Below are 13,723 nucleotides of genomic sequence, written 5' to 3'. Positions count from 1 at the left end.
AAAATCTTCTTTGAGCTATTTATAACTGACTGGCAAATGGAAGGCAATGGAAAGGAAACTAAGACTAGAGTTGAGAATGGGGGTTGGGGGGGGGCCGGAGCTGGGGGCCAGGCCCCCACTCCCGGCTGTGAGCTCAGCCTAAACCGCTCAGAGCCCCGGGACCCCGACTCTCCTGCCCCGCTGCCCACAGAGGGAGGGCGATGAGAAGCGTGTGGACAGACGAGCTGGGGCGGACGGGGGGCACACCGCACGCTTTGCGAGGACGAGCGGTGCACTTTGTAAACTGCAAAGTGCCCCTGCCAGTGACACGTTTCGAGGAAACTGAGGAACCCTTTTTCTCAAAGAAGGTGAGCCCAAGGTTTCCTGATTCTTTTTTCTTTTTAAAGAAAACATCGAAATCCAGGTTTTCCCGTATAATCTTTCACTTTGTGCTTTCTCCAGCTAAGTCGGAGCTTTTAAAATCGGTTAAACAGCACCGACGGGCTGGACTCAGGAGAATCCAGGAGATTCAGGAGACCGAAGGTCCCCCATTTGGTAAATCGTGTTCTAGCATCTCCTGGTGAGATGTTTGCATGGCCGCTCAAGGAGAACCCAAATCCAGGGTCATGACTCCTTCAGGTCCAAACCTGAGTGATCGCGGCTCCCTCTCGAGGCAACAGGTGCGAGCATCACCCCACCCGTTCACCAGAGCCGGGAACCTGAGCCTACCACCTACCCCTCCTCCCTTAGGTTCCGTCCCATTGGATAGTTCTGGAATTCCCATCCATTCCCCCGGGGGGCCTTGCCTTGATTCAGCCCCTCCCCGCTCTGCCTGCTCCTTGCCCACCTCTGCCGCGGGCATCACCACAGCCGCTAACTGGACCCCGCCACCAGGCTTTCCCTTTGTGCGGACACAGCCTCAAGAGCGATGGTCGTGCCTCTGGTCTCTGCCACACCCAGGGGACAAAGGAGGCCAAGTCCCCTCACTTCCTTGAACCTCAGGTCTCAAACAGGCTCCAGTTCTCATCAGAGATCCTACAACACCAGGAACCCTGGACCCCACTCAGGTCCCCAGAGTCACTAATCGGATCAGAATCCCTTCTCCTTCCTGGGGAGGGACGAGTGGGTCGTAGGTATGGAGGAAGGTGCCAGCAGTGCTCCTCCCAAATCTTTCCCTCCTGGGAAGTAGGATTTCCCTTTCCCCCTACGAAACACGACGAGCGGGGGATAAGAGTTCCCATGCAACACAGAGATTTGTTATTTGCAGCAAGACAGGTAAAGAATCGCTTACCCCTTTCAGACAAGCCCCAAAGCTGTTTAGAGTACCCCCGACAACCTTGCCCTCGTCTGCACTGTTCTTGCCACGCTTGAAGAATGCAGCTGTTGGGGCGCCCAGGGGGCTCAGTCGGTTGAGCATCCGACTCTTGATTTCAGCTCAGGTCAAGATCTCACGGCTCGTGAGTTAGAGCCCCACATGGGGCTCTGTACTGATAATGCAGAGCCTGCTTGGGACTCTCTTTCTCCCTCTCTCTGCCCCTCCCCTGCTCTCTCTCTCTCTCTCAAAATAAATAAACTTAAAAAAAAAGTTAGAGTACGCTCAAACAACTCTTCTCTCGTTTGCATGGTTCTTGCCACTTTTGAAGAACGCAACCGTTCATTTAATGTCCTCAGCTCCCCCTACTAGCCCCGAAGCCTCCTGAGGGCAGGAGCTGTCTCTCCTGTGTCCTAAGGGCTCAGTTCCCGGCCGAGGTGCTGGCACATTGCCGGGCTCAAGAAACGCTTATGCAAGTGAACTACATCTGGTGGCAGGAATACCCTTCAGCCACCCGGTCCCCACGATCCCTCCAGACCCCCCCGCCCCGCGCCAGCCTCCACTTACAGGGCCACCCCATGACACCTGACCCCCGTGTCGGGTCTGGGCGGTCCGGGGTCTTCAGAGCAGGACCGGCCCCTGCTTCACAGACAGTCCCCTGCTCTGAATGTGCCTGACACACGGCTCGTGTTCCTGGCCACACCATCGCCCCGGCACTTGAGGGCCAACGGGGCGCCACGCCACAGAAGAGGGGCTCGAACGGCCTGCAAATTGCTAGCAAGCCGATTCCGCTGCCACCCCTCGTCACGTGACAGACAACTATATCTCTTTACAGAGGAGTAGACAAAGGCCCCAAGAGAGACATGTCATCCGAGCCAGGGGTATGGAGTTCATCTGAGAGAGAAAGAGCATTCCCCCAGAGGGATGGACGGAGAGCTGAGCTGGTGACATGTGCAGTTTGGAAACAGACAAGCCTCCCGAAACAGAAAGACAAGGCCAGGGCAAGATGAGGGGGTAGTGCACAGAAGGTTACCTGCCGGAAGTTTCCATGAGCCGGCCGTGCTGGCAACGTAGGGTAATGAATAGAGAAGTGGCCTCAACCCATATGACTGACTTACCATGAGATCCAGGAAAATATCCTGAATTTCCCCGAGCCTACACTTCCTTCTCTATTGTGACAGTTGAATTAGGACCAACTCTTGGCACCCCCAGTGCCAGCCCTGCATCCCCCTCTTTGCCACACCCTGGCTTCAGCTTAACCGCGTGCCCTGCCCTAGTCCATGGGGTGTTAGCTGTCATAACAGGAGCAGAGACAAAGTGAGCCTGGCTGCCATCGGGCTGGCTTCTGTGCTCCTGTGATCCACCGTGACCCGAGCGTCCCTGCGGGAGCTGCCGTCCCTCCGGCCCAGAACTCAGACCTGAGCCCGACCCGCAGGCTGAACCAGAACCTCCAGCGGAGCGCAGCCCAGATCGGCCTGGCCATCATACACCCAGTCCCCGGGAAGGCCGGTGAACACGGGATAAATGCCGTTGCCGTATGTCGCTGGGTGTCACGTAGCAAAAGACACTGAAATACTCATCAGTGGGGGCAGCCCAGTTCTGGTGAACTCGTGGCGCCATGCTCTGAATCCGAAGTCATGACGTTGGTGAAAGTCTCGGAGGCATTACCACATAGGCCAAAGGGGGTTGTTGATCCTGTGTTGGGTAAGTAATCCAAATATGTCTTCAATGGGGCAAAAGAGGGAAATGATTCCATGTAATCATAAAAGCAGAGTGAACTATGTTATCCCACCCCCCCAGTTCAGCCTTCTTGTAGAGATGTGCCCGTGTCACTTCTCTGGAGCGAGCGACAGTCACTCCAGAGCCCCACGACCGCCACCCAGCCTCCACTCTTCCAGCTTCTTTAGAACCCGGCTGCCTGCATTCCTGGGCCCACGAGCCTCTTTACAGCAATCGCTCCAACCTCTGTGTTCATCCTCACATCTCTGACTCTGCTTCTCCCGCCTCCCTCTTTCCTTATAGGGATCCCTGTGGTTACATCAGGCCCACCGGGATAATCCCAGATAATCTTCCCATCTCAAGCCCCCTAATTTAATCACACCTGCAAAGCCTCTTCTGTCATAGAGGACATACTCACGGGTTCTGGGGATTAAGACGTGGACATCTTTGTGTGGAGCATTATCCTGTCCACCACAGTGAGTTTCTGACTTCCATCTCAGAAGCGCAGAATTCGGAAACCAGGAAAGGATCCAGAAGAAGGAAAGGATATGGACCGTCACGAGCACTGTTCACATATTTCACGGTTTTCCCTTCCGGTCACGTGGTAATATGGTACATCTTAGCCCCTCCTGGAAAGCCGCCATCCCCTGTGAGTTGCTCTGGTCATCGAAACAGGAGCAGAAGTGACTGAAACATCTGTGAAAATTGGTGGCACCGTGTGATTTGTCTGCCCTCTCTCTTCTCTGTCCTGGCAGTTGGCGGCCCCTAGGGCAGCCTGAGTCCCAGAGCGAAGCAGACCCCCAGATATCCCATGATGGACACAGAGACATTAGTGAGCAATAAATTTTGTTGTTTCCAACCACTGAGATCTGGGGGCCTAACCGAGATCGTCCCAGCGTTCAAAAGTTCAGGGCGGCCAGGAGCATGTCCAGCACAAGACTCCGTTGTGATTGTATGTCCCCAGGTATGTCCCCAAAGACTCCCATCCACTGGTCCCGAATGAGCTGTCTTGGCCAAGGCCCAACAACAAAGAACCCAGGGATCAGAGTTCAAACTAAGACTTTCTAAATCCCGCTAAGTACATCCCTCTCGTAACTCTCTGAATACATGCGCGCGCACGTGCACACAGAGAGAACAAAGCCAGCTGTGCTCCCAGAGAAGCTGGCCCTTTGCGCCTTCTTCCACGTGCCCAGTCGCTTGCACAACCCCAGGCCAGGAGAGCCAGTACGGTGCAGAATGGGGCTGCAGCAGGGAAGCAGCAACATTGACTCTAACTCACTAGGTCACTCGGAAGGCATAAATGGGGACGAGGATCTAAGCCGACGGACGCGGAAGAGAGATGCCCAGCCAAACGAAGAGACCTGACGGGCTGGTTATAATTGTGTCTCCCACAGCTCCTTGGCCCCAGGAAATGTTAGAAGACAGAAACCCAGACAGCCTGAGTCCTGGTGAGGCAAGCTAGTTAAGGGCCAGGAAAATCCTCCCCCACATATATATGTACTCACTAGAAAGGTCTTCGCTGGTGACGGCTATTTGCCAGAGAGCCGGGCCTGGAAGACAGCTTGAGGGAAAGGGAGAAAACTATGGTGTGCGGGGGTGTGATTTGGGGGCCTGTGTATGGCACGGTATGGGTTGGGATGGATAGGGGAAACAGAACCCAATTTGTCTTAGAAGTAAGTCCAGGGGCACCTGTCCACCACAGTGAGTTTCTGACTTCCATCTTAGAAGCGCAGAGTGGCTCAGTCGGTTAAGCGTCCGACTTTGGCTCAGGTCATGATCTCCCAGTTTGTGAGTTCGAGTCCCGTATCGGGTTCTGTGCTGACAGCTCAGAGCCTGGAGCCCGCTTCGGATTCTGTGTCTCCCTCTCTCTCTCTGCTCCTCCCCTGCTCATGCTCTCTCTCTCTCTCTCACTCTCCTTCAAAAAAATAAATAAAAACATGAAAGAAAGAAAGAAAGAAAGAAAGAAAGAAAGAAAGAAGTCCAGACCTGTCCTCCAAGGGTGTACTTAGCACAGAGGCTGTTCTCAGCAAATGTGGCAGAGAGGGGCTCTGTAACTTGGAGAAGATTAAATCCCACGATTCAGTCATGTCTTTACGTATTCGTCCATTCATGCATTCATTCATTTATTATTCTTTCTTTTAAGAAGCATGAATGGGGGCGCCTGGGTGGTTCAGTCAGTTGAGCATCCGACTTCAGCTCAGGTCATGATCTCGCGGTCCGTGAGTTCGAGCCCCGCCTCGGGCTCCGTGCTGACAGCTCAGAGCCTGGAGCCTGCTTTGGAGTCTGTGTCTCCCTCTCTCTCTGCCCCACCCCTGCTCACACTCTGTCTCTCTCTGTCTCTCAAAAATAAACAAAAATGTTTAAAAAATTTTTTAAAAAGAAGCCTGAATGAAGCAGGAACCCTATAATCTTGGAAAAGATAAATAAAGTAAAACCTCTTCCCTTAAATAACATACAGGCAATACATGAACATAAAAAGCTAACCGTATGGGAGACCAGTGGTGTCCAAAGTGGGAGAAGGGACACATTGACCAGCAGTGCCCAAGACAACCATTTAAGCAGAAAAAAGAAAATATTAGAATTTCTATGTATTTTTCTCTCATACTTTCTAAATGCATATTTTGTGTAGGCTTTCTAACATATGATAAAACAATCCAATGGTACATGTGACTAATAAATAAATGAAGAAACGAGCAAGAAAAAATGGTTTGGAAATATGTGCTCAAAAATGTGCAGTGATGGAATGCAAAAGCAAAACCATAGAAGCAGTTATAGATTTTTGATTCCCTGGCTAAGAGAACAGCAAGATAACAGCTTGGGATTCATCCTTATCCACCTTCCCATTGAAATGCTTACAAAAATAGACCCAGGAGAATTAAAGGTGCAATAATACTGAAAAACAGAAATAATGTTCCGTTATCTACCAGAGCCCAAGAGGAATTTCTACTAAGTGACGAATGAGTGAGTCTACGAAGCAGAACAATAACACCCATGGAAGAAGATGAGAGGTTCCCAAACACGTCCATTGTCTGCCCCTACCTCAGACTCCAGAGCATTTTTACCAAAAGGAAGGGCAGCAAGGGAACTATATTGAGTATCTAGTGCTGCGCGGCAAATAACCTGACATTCAATGGCTCAAAACAACAGTAATCACTCATTAGCTCCCTCAGCTCTTCAGATCAAGGAGCAAGCGTGGCCTGGTGGGGCGCCTCTGGCTCAGGCTCTCTCAGGTGATTGCTGCCAGGTACCAGCTGGTGTCCAGCCATGTCAGTGATGGACTGAGGCCACAAGACTCACTTCCCAGGAGGCTCGCTCCCGGGGCCAGCAAGTCGCAACTGCCAAGTTGGTTTCTCTCCATGCGGGCTCTCCACGGAGCCGTGTTAGTGTCCTTCCAACATGGCGGCTGGCTTCCTGCAGAGAGAACCATCCAAGAGGCCAAGGCAGAAGCGACAACGTATTCTATGACCTAGCCTTGGGAATCACCACTGTTACCTCCACCATCCTCTATTTGTCACACAGGCCAGCCCGATACTACGTGAAAAAGAACTACATGGGGAGTGAAAAACCAGAAACGGGGCTCATTGAGGCCGTCACAGAGGCTGGTTACCACAGAAGCTAACTCACCAGGGACTATTCCTGACATAGACAGGGCCCTTTTTCCAGCTCTCACTTTTTGCGTCTCTGTCTCTCCCTCTCTTTCTTATTTGTCATTTTCTCTCTCCCTCTCTCTCTCTCTCTCTCTCTCTCCATCTTTATGCCTCCCTCTGTCACTTGTTTCCACCATTAGTCTTTACCTTTCCACACATTTTCAAACACCGTGACATCTACTTGTGAAAAGGTAAAATCATTATTGATCTCACAACTAGCCTCTATGAAGGGATAGAAGCAAAGACCCTGAGGGCAAGGGTATCGGCAGGAGTCAAAGCGACAAAGGAGACAACCAAACTACGGCCCTCAACCCTGCCGCTTCCACTGGCAGAGGTCAGTGTCCCAAGGATGAGCTGGCAAAGGTTGGCCGTGTAGGGCGCAGCTGATGTGGATTTGCCAACAGGAACACGAGGCCATCCTGTCTCTAGCTGACCTTGGGTGAATCCTTGCCTCCTGATGCCTGACCACCTCCGCTAAGCCCCTTCTATACACAGCATAGGTTCTGCAACTTTTGGAACCCACTCCACATGCAATTCCAACACTGGGAAGGATTTTTAGCTGCAAACAGCCTGCCTAATGTAAGCAGGAAAGGAACATATGAAACGTACCCAATAACTCAGAATATCTTTGAGGAGAGTAAAAATGGAATCTGACTCTGCTGAGTCCAAACACCCCTGTGAGGATTCTCTAACAAACATCACTATGTAGCAGTTACCACGACCACAACTAGCAGCCAGAAATTCCACCACTGCTGCCCCCAAAGAACCAAATAGCTCCACACTTTCTGGACAAGGACCTCATATTTCTGATTCCAAGTCTCAGAGAAGTTCACCTAACTACAGCGGCCTAGGTCCTCTGCCGTTATCCTGGCTCAAAGCAACCCTCAGGACGCAAATTTTCTGGGTTCTTCCATGCAAAGGCGGAAGTCATAATGTTAAAAATAATTAAGAGGTAGCGAGACTATCCAAAAGGTATGGGACAGCTGTAAATGACGTATGTCCACTGCACAGATCAAAGGAACACAAAGAACGCCAGCGAGAAGAAGGAAAAGGGAAGGTGTTTCCTCGTGGACGGCTGCCAACCCACACTTTCCAGATAAACACCAGGACAGATATTGGTTATCACTGGCATTGTTGTGGACTGTTATTGGCAACATGAGTGCATTTAAGGTTAGAGATAACGTTCGAACCCAGGATCTCACTTGAGCTCACAAAATCCCGGTGAAATAAACCAGTTTGGGACTACGCGGCCCGGTGAGATGGGGAGTCAGACAAGACTGGTCCCTGGAGCTCCCCCAGAACAACTAGAGATACAGAAAAGGGGAGTCTCCCTTAGCACCTGTGTCTGTGTCTCAACAGGGGAATGTCTTTACTTACCTTGGTGGCAAACCCCAGCTTTGTGGACGAGAGATAAGCCCGTCTTCACCCACAAGCATCCCGTTATAATTTCTTTCACATAGACTGCGGGCACACAGACATTTTTCCACATCAAAATGCAGACATAAGTTTGTTTTCTCATTCCCTTCGTCAAAGCCACCCACCGGCTACGGAGCAGAGATCCAGTTAACTGCGACAGGACCAGGGTGACAGGCACAGTGGTCCCTTGTCATGTTTTGGCTGCCTGGAATCCAAATTTCCTTCCTGTTTTTGGAGAAATCCCCAAGTCTGTGATAGTCTTGGTGGGGACAAAGTCCATGGAAGCCTAAGAGAGCTAGATAGTGTCCATTCCCAGCAGGCAGTTGGGCAGTCACATCACCTCAGCTCGACCGATCGCACCTCCCACCTTGACCGCTGAAATCACCTGTGTTCTCAGATGCCTTGGCTCCCACAGATTCCTTCCCTGCTTAAGTTAGAGGCAGTTATGCAGAGACAAAAAAAAAAAATGAGTAGCTCATCTTTAGTGTCATGCTGGTCATTAAAGAATCCAAGGTTTCTGTTAGCCTGCCCAGGTTCGTCAGCACCAAAGGACAATTTTTGTTGGGCTTTCTGAACGGCCTTCATATTCCAACAAACATTCATTGTCCGCACCTTCTGTGCCAAACACTGTCCTAGATAACGGAGACTCAGTGAATAGGCAGCGATCCCTTCTCTCTAGGAGTTAGTGGTTAGAGGGAGTTCAAAGCTGTTTTAAAGGCCCCCCTGCGCCCATCACTATCTTTTCAGACACCTAGGAATCAGGTTAGAAACCACTGATCGAACCAAAATCACTCCTTTACATAAGGAAAAAACGAAGAACCAGAAGGGTAAAGAGATTTCTCCAAAGTCATAACAGCAATTTCCCAACAAAGCCAGGAGCTCTCCACTTCCCCTGATCCCAGGCCAAAGCTCTTTCCACTTCATCACCCGACCTGGAGGGGGTTTAAACAGCAGACGTCATCTGCCCTTCTGTTGATTTTTTGCCAACTGGTCAACACTGAGATGCTGGCAGGCAGACTAGTGAAGGCCCAGTTAAGCCCAGCCGGGGTCGTCTGCAAAACGGAACAGCACCTGAGGAGGAAAACAGTCTCGAGGGGCCCTGGGGACACACTGCGGAGGACAGGTTTGAGCCAGCAAGTCCAAAAGAGAGAGAAGTACAGGAGCCGGACACCGAGCATGCCAGTCTGCCTTTCCAGCACACCAGCCCCAGGAGCATATGGCCCATAATTAGCCACCCGGGAGATGGTTATTGAGCCACAAATGGAGAATTATGGCTTCAGGTAAGAACCGGCAGCAGGAAGCGGAACCCTCAGAAGACTAAGAAAACCCTGTTTTCATGCAAATGCCTTCAGTAATCATAAACAAAAGGAGACACGCAGGGGCCTAGGGATGACCAGGGGGAGGAAGGCTGTTGCTACATCAGATACTGCATTTCTGGAAGATCTCTGAGACCCAGAAGAATCTTGCAGGCATCCCTGCCCCACGGGCCCTGGAGACCCCACCTGACTTATTCCAGGGCTGCAAGCTGGGAGCGTCCCCTCAGGGACACAGGTGAGCTCGTGGTTCCAACGACAGGCCAGGCGTTTTGTGGATGAGAAGATCCGCTGGCCATCTGAGAATTGGTCAAAGTTCCTTGACACAGGGTTCCTTTTTCCCCTTCGCCCCCCCTGCTCTCCGTTCCCTTCCAGTCCGCTCAAGAGGCAGCAGAGTGAAACAGGCCAAAACCCGGCCTGGCAGATTTGACTCCCGAGCTACTGCTTCCGGGCTGTGTGACCTTAGGCTGGTACTTCACGTCTCTGTGTCCCAGTCTCCTCAGTGGTAAAGAGGGGTGATGTTGCGTGGAAAACACGAGTCGCGGCACTGAAAGCTCTCAGAAGCGAGTCTGGCGTGTCGCAGGTGCTCGGTAAGGGTTAGAGGTCCCTGTTACCACCCCCACCCCACAGATGCCTTCTGTCTATTCACACTTAAGTCGGCCCCCCGGTCTTACTTCTCGCCTCCCACCTTCTGTCTCACCTTACACACGCTCCCATAACCCCCTGGGCACGGATTCCTTTTCCCACCGTCTCTGCACATATTCACCCTCCCCGCCTTCCAGACCCAGAAGGGATCCCATGAGAAACCATCCCTGATGGCCGTGGGTGGGAATAACCGTCGTCTCTCACGCCCAGTGCGCCTCCCCCATGGTTCTTCACGCTCTCTATGTTGCTTTATACTCATTCGTGCCATTGCCCCTCTGCCCCACCTGCCGGCCCTCGGCCAATGCTGCTCAATAAACCTGGGGAGCAGCAGATGATGAACAGGGAACAATGGGTGCTCCACTGAGCTCCCAGGGGCCCCGTAGGCTCCCACCCGCGCCCTCGGCTCTCCCCTTCCCACTCGGTATGGAGGCACCATTCACTCACCCTCCCGCGAGCGTCCCCACCCATCCTTTGGGACCAAGTGCCAAGTCCTGGGAGACAGGCTTCCAAGGAGAATCCCAACCCCAGGTGGCAGTGGCTGAAAAGGGGAGAGTAAACCGGGACGAAGGGGGACGTGGGGAAGAAGGAGGGGGTGCAAGGAAACGCTCAGAGACAGTTGACACAAGTGAAGACCGCAGAGGTTGGAGTGAAGGGAGATTCGCCCACACAGGCTGCCGGCCAGGCTCCTGCTCAGGAAAGCAGGCTTGCGTCCATAAGCACGGGCAGTCACAGAAGAGTCACGCAAAGCGATTCAAATAAAGTGCTTTGCGTGATGGATGACGCACAGGGCGTGTTCCGTACATGCCGACCATGATCTCCATTATTAGTTTAACCGGCATCATAGTCCAATACCCAGACAATTATACTCAAGTTCTACCTTTATCACCAAGTTACTGTGTGACCTCAGGCCAGTCACCAGGCCTTTCTGGGCGTCTCTGGGCCTCAGTTTCCTCACCTATAAGATAAGGGAGCTGCACTTGGTGATCTCTGGCTTTTCTCTTCAGTCCCTGATGCTGAGGATCTGCCCCAGCCCCCGGGGACCCGTCCCTCCTGTGACAGCCGCTTCTTCGGTTATGGCGCTAACTCTCTGTGTCACTCCTCACTGTTCCGGTCTCCAGAGTTTCTGCTGTGCCCCCAAACCGTGTCTTTACTTAGCTCTCCCCAGCAGGACCGACCAAAGAACTGAGCACCTAGAAAGTTCTTAATAGGTGTTGATTTACAAGGAGTCACATCATCAGGAAAACTGGGAGTCAGAACTTAGCCTTGTCTTATCATCATGATAAAAACAAGGAGGGGGGGGGTGGCCAGGGTGGCTCAGTTAAGCGTTCGACTCTTGATTTGGGCTCAGGTCATGATCTCACGGTTCATGACATCGAGCCCCCATCGGGCTCTGCGCTGGGCCTGCAGCCTGCTTGGGATTCTGCCTCTCCCTCTCTCTCTGCCCCTCCTCTGCTCTCTCTCTCTCTCTCTCTCTCAAAATAAATAAATAAATAATGAGGAGGAGAGGAAGAAAGAGGAGGAGGAAGAGGAGAGAAGGAGGGGAGGAGGGGGAGAGAGAAGAGGGGAAGAAGAGGAGGGAGGGGGAGGAGGGGAAGGGGAGAATGAGGAGGAGGGAGAGGGGAAGGAAGAGGAGAGGGAGGAGTCGGAGGGGGGAGGGGAAGCAGGGGGGGGGGCGGAGGGGGAGGGGGAACAATGGGGGAGGAGGAGCAAGCAAGGGTGTCCTGTGTTTGCTGAGCTGTGCTGAGCACTCCCCCTGCGTAGCACACACGACCGTCAGTCCAAAGATTCAGAGGCTTAGGAAATGCCACTCTTCCACCCTTTGCACGCAGCCTAGTTTGCACGCCGTGTCCCTACCGGCGAGCAGGAGGGAGTGTACCCCCCCCCCCTTCCAGCTCCTCCAGCTCCAAGGGCATGGTCTCCTCCCTCAGACGCCAGCCTCACTCTTACTTTTTCGTGGGGATTTTCGTCACTCATTATACCCAGAGTCTCAATCTCTTACGGGAATGAAAAGGTCCCCTTCCACAGAGGGCAAGGGACGTTTCGTCTTCAGCCCTCCTAGAAGGTGAGAGGAAATACGTGTGGCGCATCCTCCCAGCACACGGAAGAAGGGCAGGACAGAGCCCCGGCATGCACCGTGCCCTGCAGTGCTCACAGCCCTCCCCGCCAGAGACTGACGGGGGCCAAGTTCAGATCACCACGCCCTGGTGCGGGCCAGCGACCCGTCTGCAGGCACGGGGCCAAAGCTTCCGGAACGCTCTACAACTGGACTTAAAGCCTTGATGGTCAGCCTGTCCTCCTCCGTCACCATGAGGACAAAGTGTGACGTCTGCTCCACAACCCCATCACCCACCCAAAGCCAGCCTCGTGGGCCAGTGCGAGGCATCTGCCGGCCCCGACCCACCTCACCCCCAACTTGGGCCAACTCAGGACATGCGCACTCTGGTCCCCCCTAGGTCCTAGGCCCTCTCACCACCTCCCTGCCTGTCCCTTACCTTGAGGCGGCCCCTGAGTCCCCAGGCACCTGATTCCCTGCGTTGCCCATACGCTGGGCCGTGCCTGCAACCTCAGAGCTGCCCCCGCTGGGCTCTCCCGGGTAGCATCTCTGGAGGATGAGCCTGCTGTGTACCATCAACAGGAAAGAGGCCAATGTTCCCTTCAGCCCGGCCCAGCTCCTCCTGCAAGACGGAGACTGGACGCCCTGCTCTCTGTAGTCAGTGGCGATGCCCCCCTTTTGTCTTCTTCCACAGGACGCGGTAGAGCAGAGGACAGCAGGCCCTTCCTGTAAAAGGCCAGATAGTAAATACTTGAGGCTTTGCCGGCCACACGATCTCTATCACGATGACTCAACTCAGCCACGGGAGTACAAAAGCAGCTGTAGACAGCAAGGAAACAACAGAAATGGCTGCTTTCCAATAAAAGTTTTTCATAGACAGACACTAAAATGTTAATCTGTATAAGTTTCACATGTCACTAAATAGCATTTTCCTTTTGACTTTTTATAATCATTTAAAATGTAACAACAATTCTTAAAAATGTAAAAAAACAAAAAGGGGGTGCTCACAACCCTTACAAGAAGAGGCAGCCAGCCCGATCCGGCCCGGGGGCTGTAGCGTGCCAACCCCCGGCGGAGAGGAGCAAGCCCCGGTTCGGGGTCAGACGGGGGCATTCCAGTGCTCTTCCTACCACCTACGGGCCCCAGGACCTTGGACAAGTTACTTAACGTCTCTGGGTTTGTTCCTCCTCAAAAAACTTGGAAAATAATCATGCCCTTTACATACGATTTTTGTGAGCCTTAACTGAGAAGCAAGTTAAGTTCGTGCCCCAAACCATGCAAAATGGTTTGGGGCACAAATACCCCAGATGATAAAGTCTAAGCGGGGATGGCAGGGACTTTGTTGTCATGGCAGAAAAATCTGGAATCCAGGACTGTGAAACAGCAGGGCAGAAATCAGCTTTGCCATCAGCGAAGTCCTGTGTTTCTCTCCTAGCTCAACCCCTTACAGCCGTGTGACCTCGCTCAAGTTACGGGACCTCTCTCAGCTTCAGTTTCCTCATCCATAAAATATCGACAATACACTCACCTCGCAGGCTCTCCGGTGGATGACTTCGATGGCAGAAAAGGTAAAGTGCTTGGCATAGATTGGACCAAAAAATGGCGATTATTATTTATCCCATCCCGATTCTTTTCCTAT

The 13,723-nt window shown here is 52.6% G+C and overlaps 1 long non-coding RNA gene across 1 annotated transcript; it reads right to left on the bottom strand.

The window, feature by feature from the left end:
• Positions 1–1,533: 1,533 nt before the first annotated feature.
• On the bottom strand, positions 1,534–12,805 carry LOC122211045. Its single transcript, XR_006198435.1, has 3 exons — positions 12,524–12,805; positions 3,429–3,706; positions 1,534–3,014 (listed from the first exon to the last, which is right to left on the bottom strand). It is a non-coding gene; the product is annotated as an uncharacterized LOC122211045 (long non-coding RNA).
• Positions 12,806–13,723: the final 918 nt, after the last annotated feature.

This window comes from Panthera leo, chromosome F2, assembly GCF_018350215.1.
Source record: "Panthera leo isolate Ple1 chromosome F2, P.leo_Ple1_pat1.1, whole genome shotgun sequence".
In the NCBI taxonomy this organism is placed as follows: domain Eukaryota; kingdom Metazoa; phylum Chordata; class Mammalia; order Carnivora; family Felidae; genus Panthera; species Panthera leo.
Note: the sequence above shows the minus strand (reverse complement) of the source record. Positions and strands in the feature narration are given on the sequence as shown.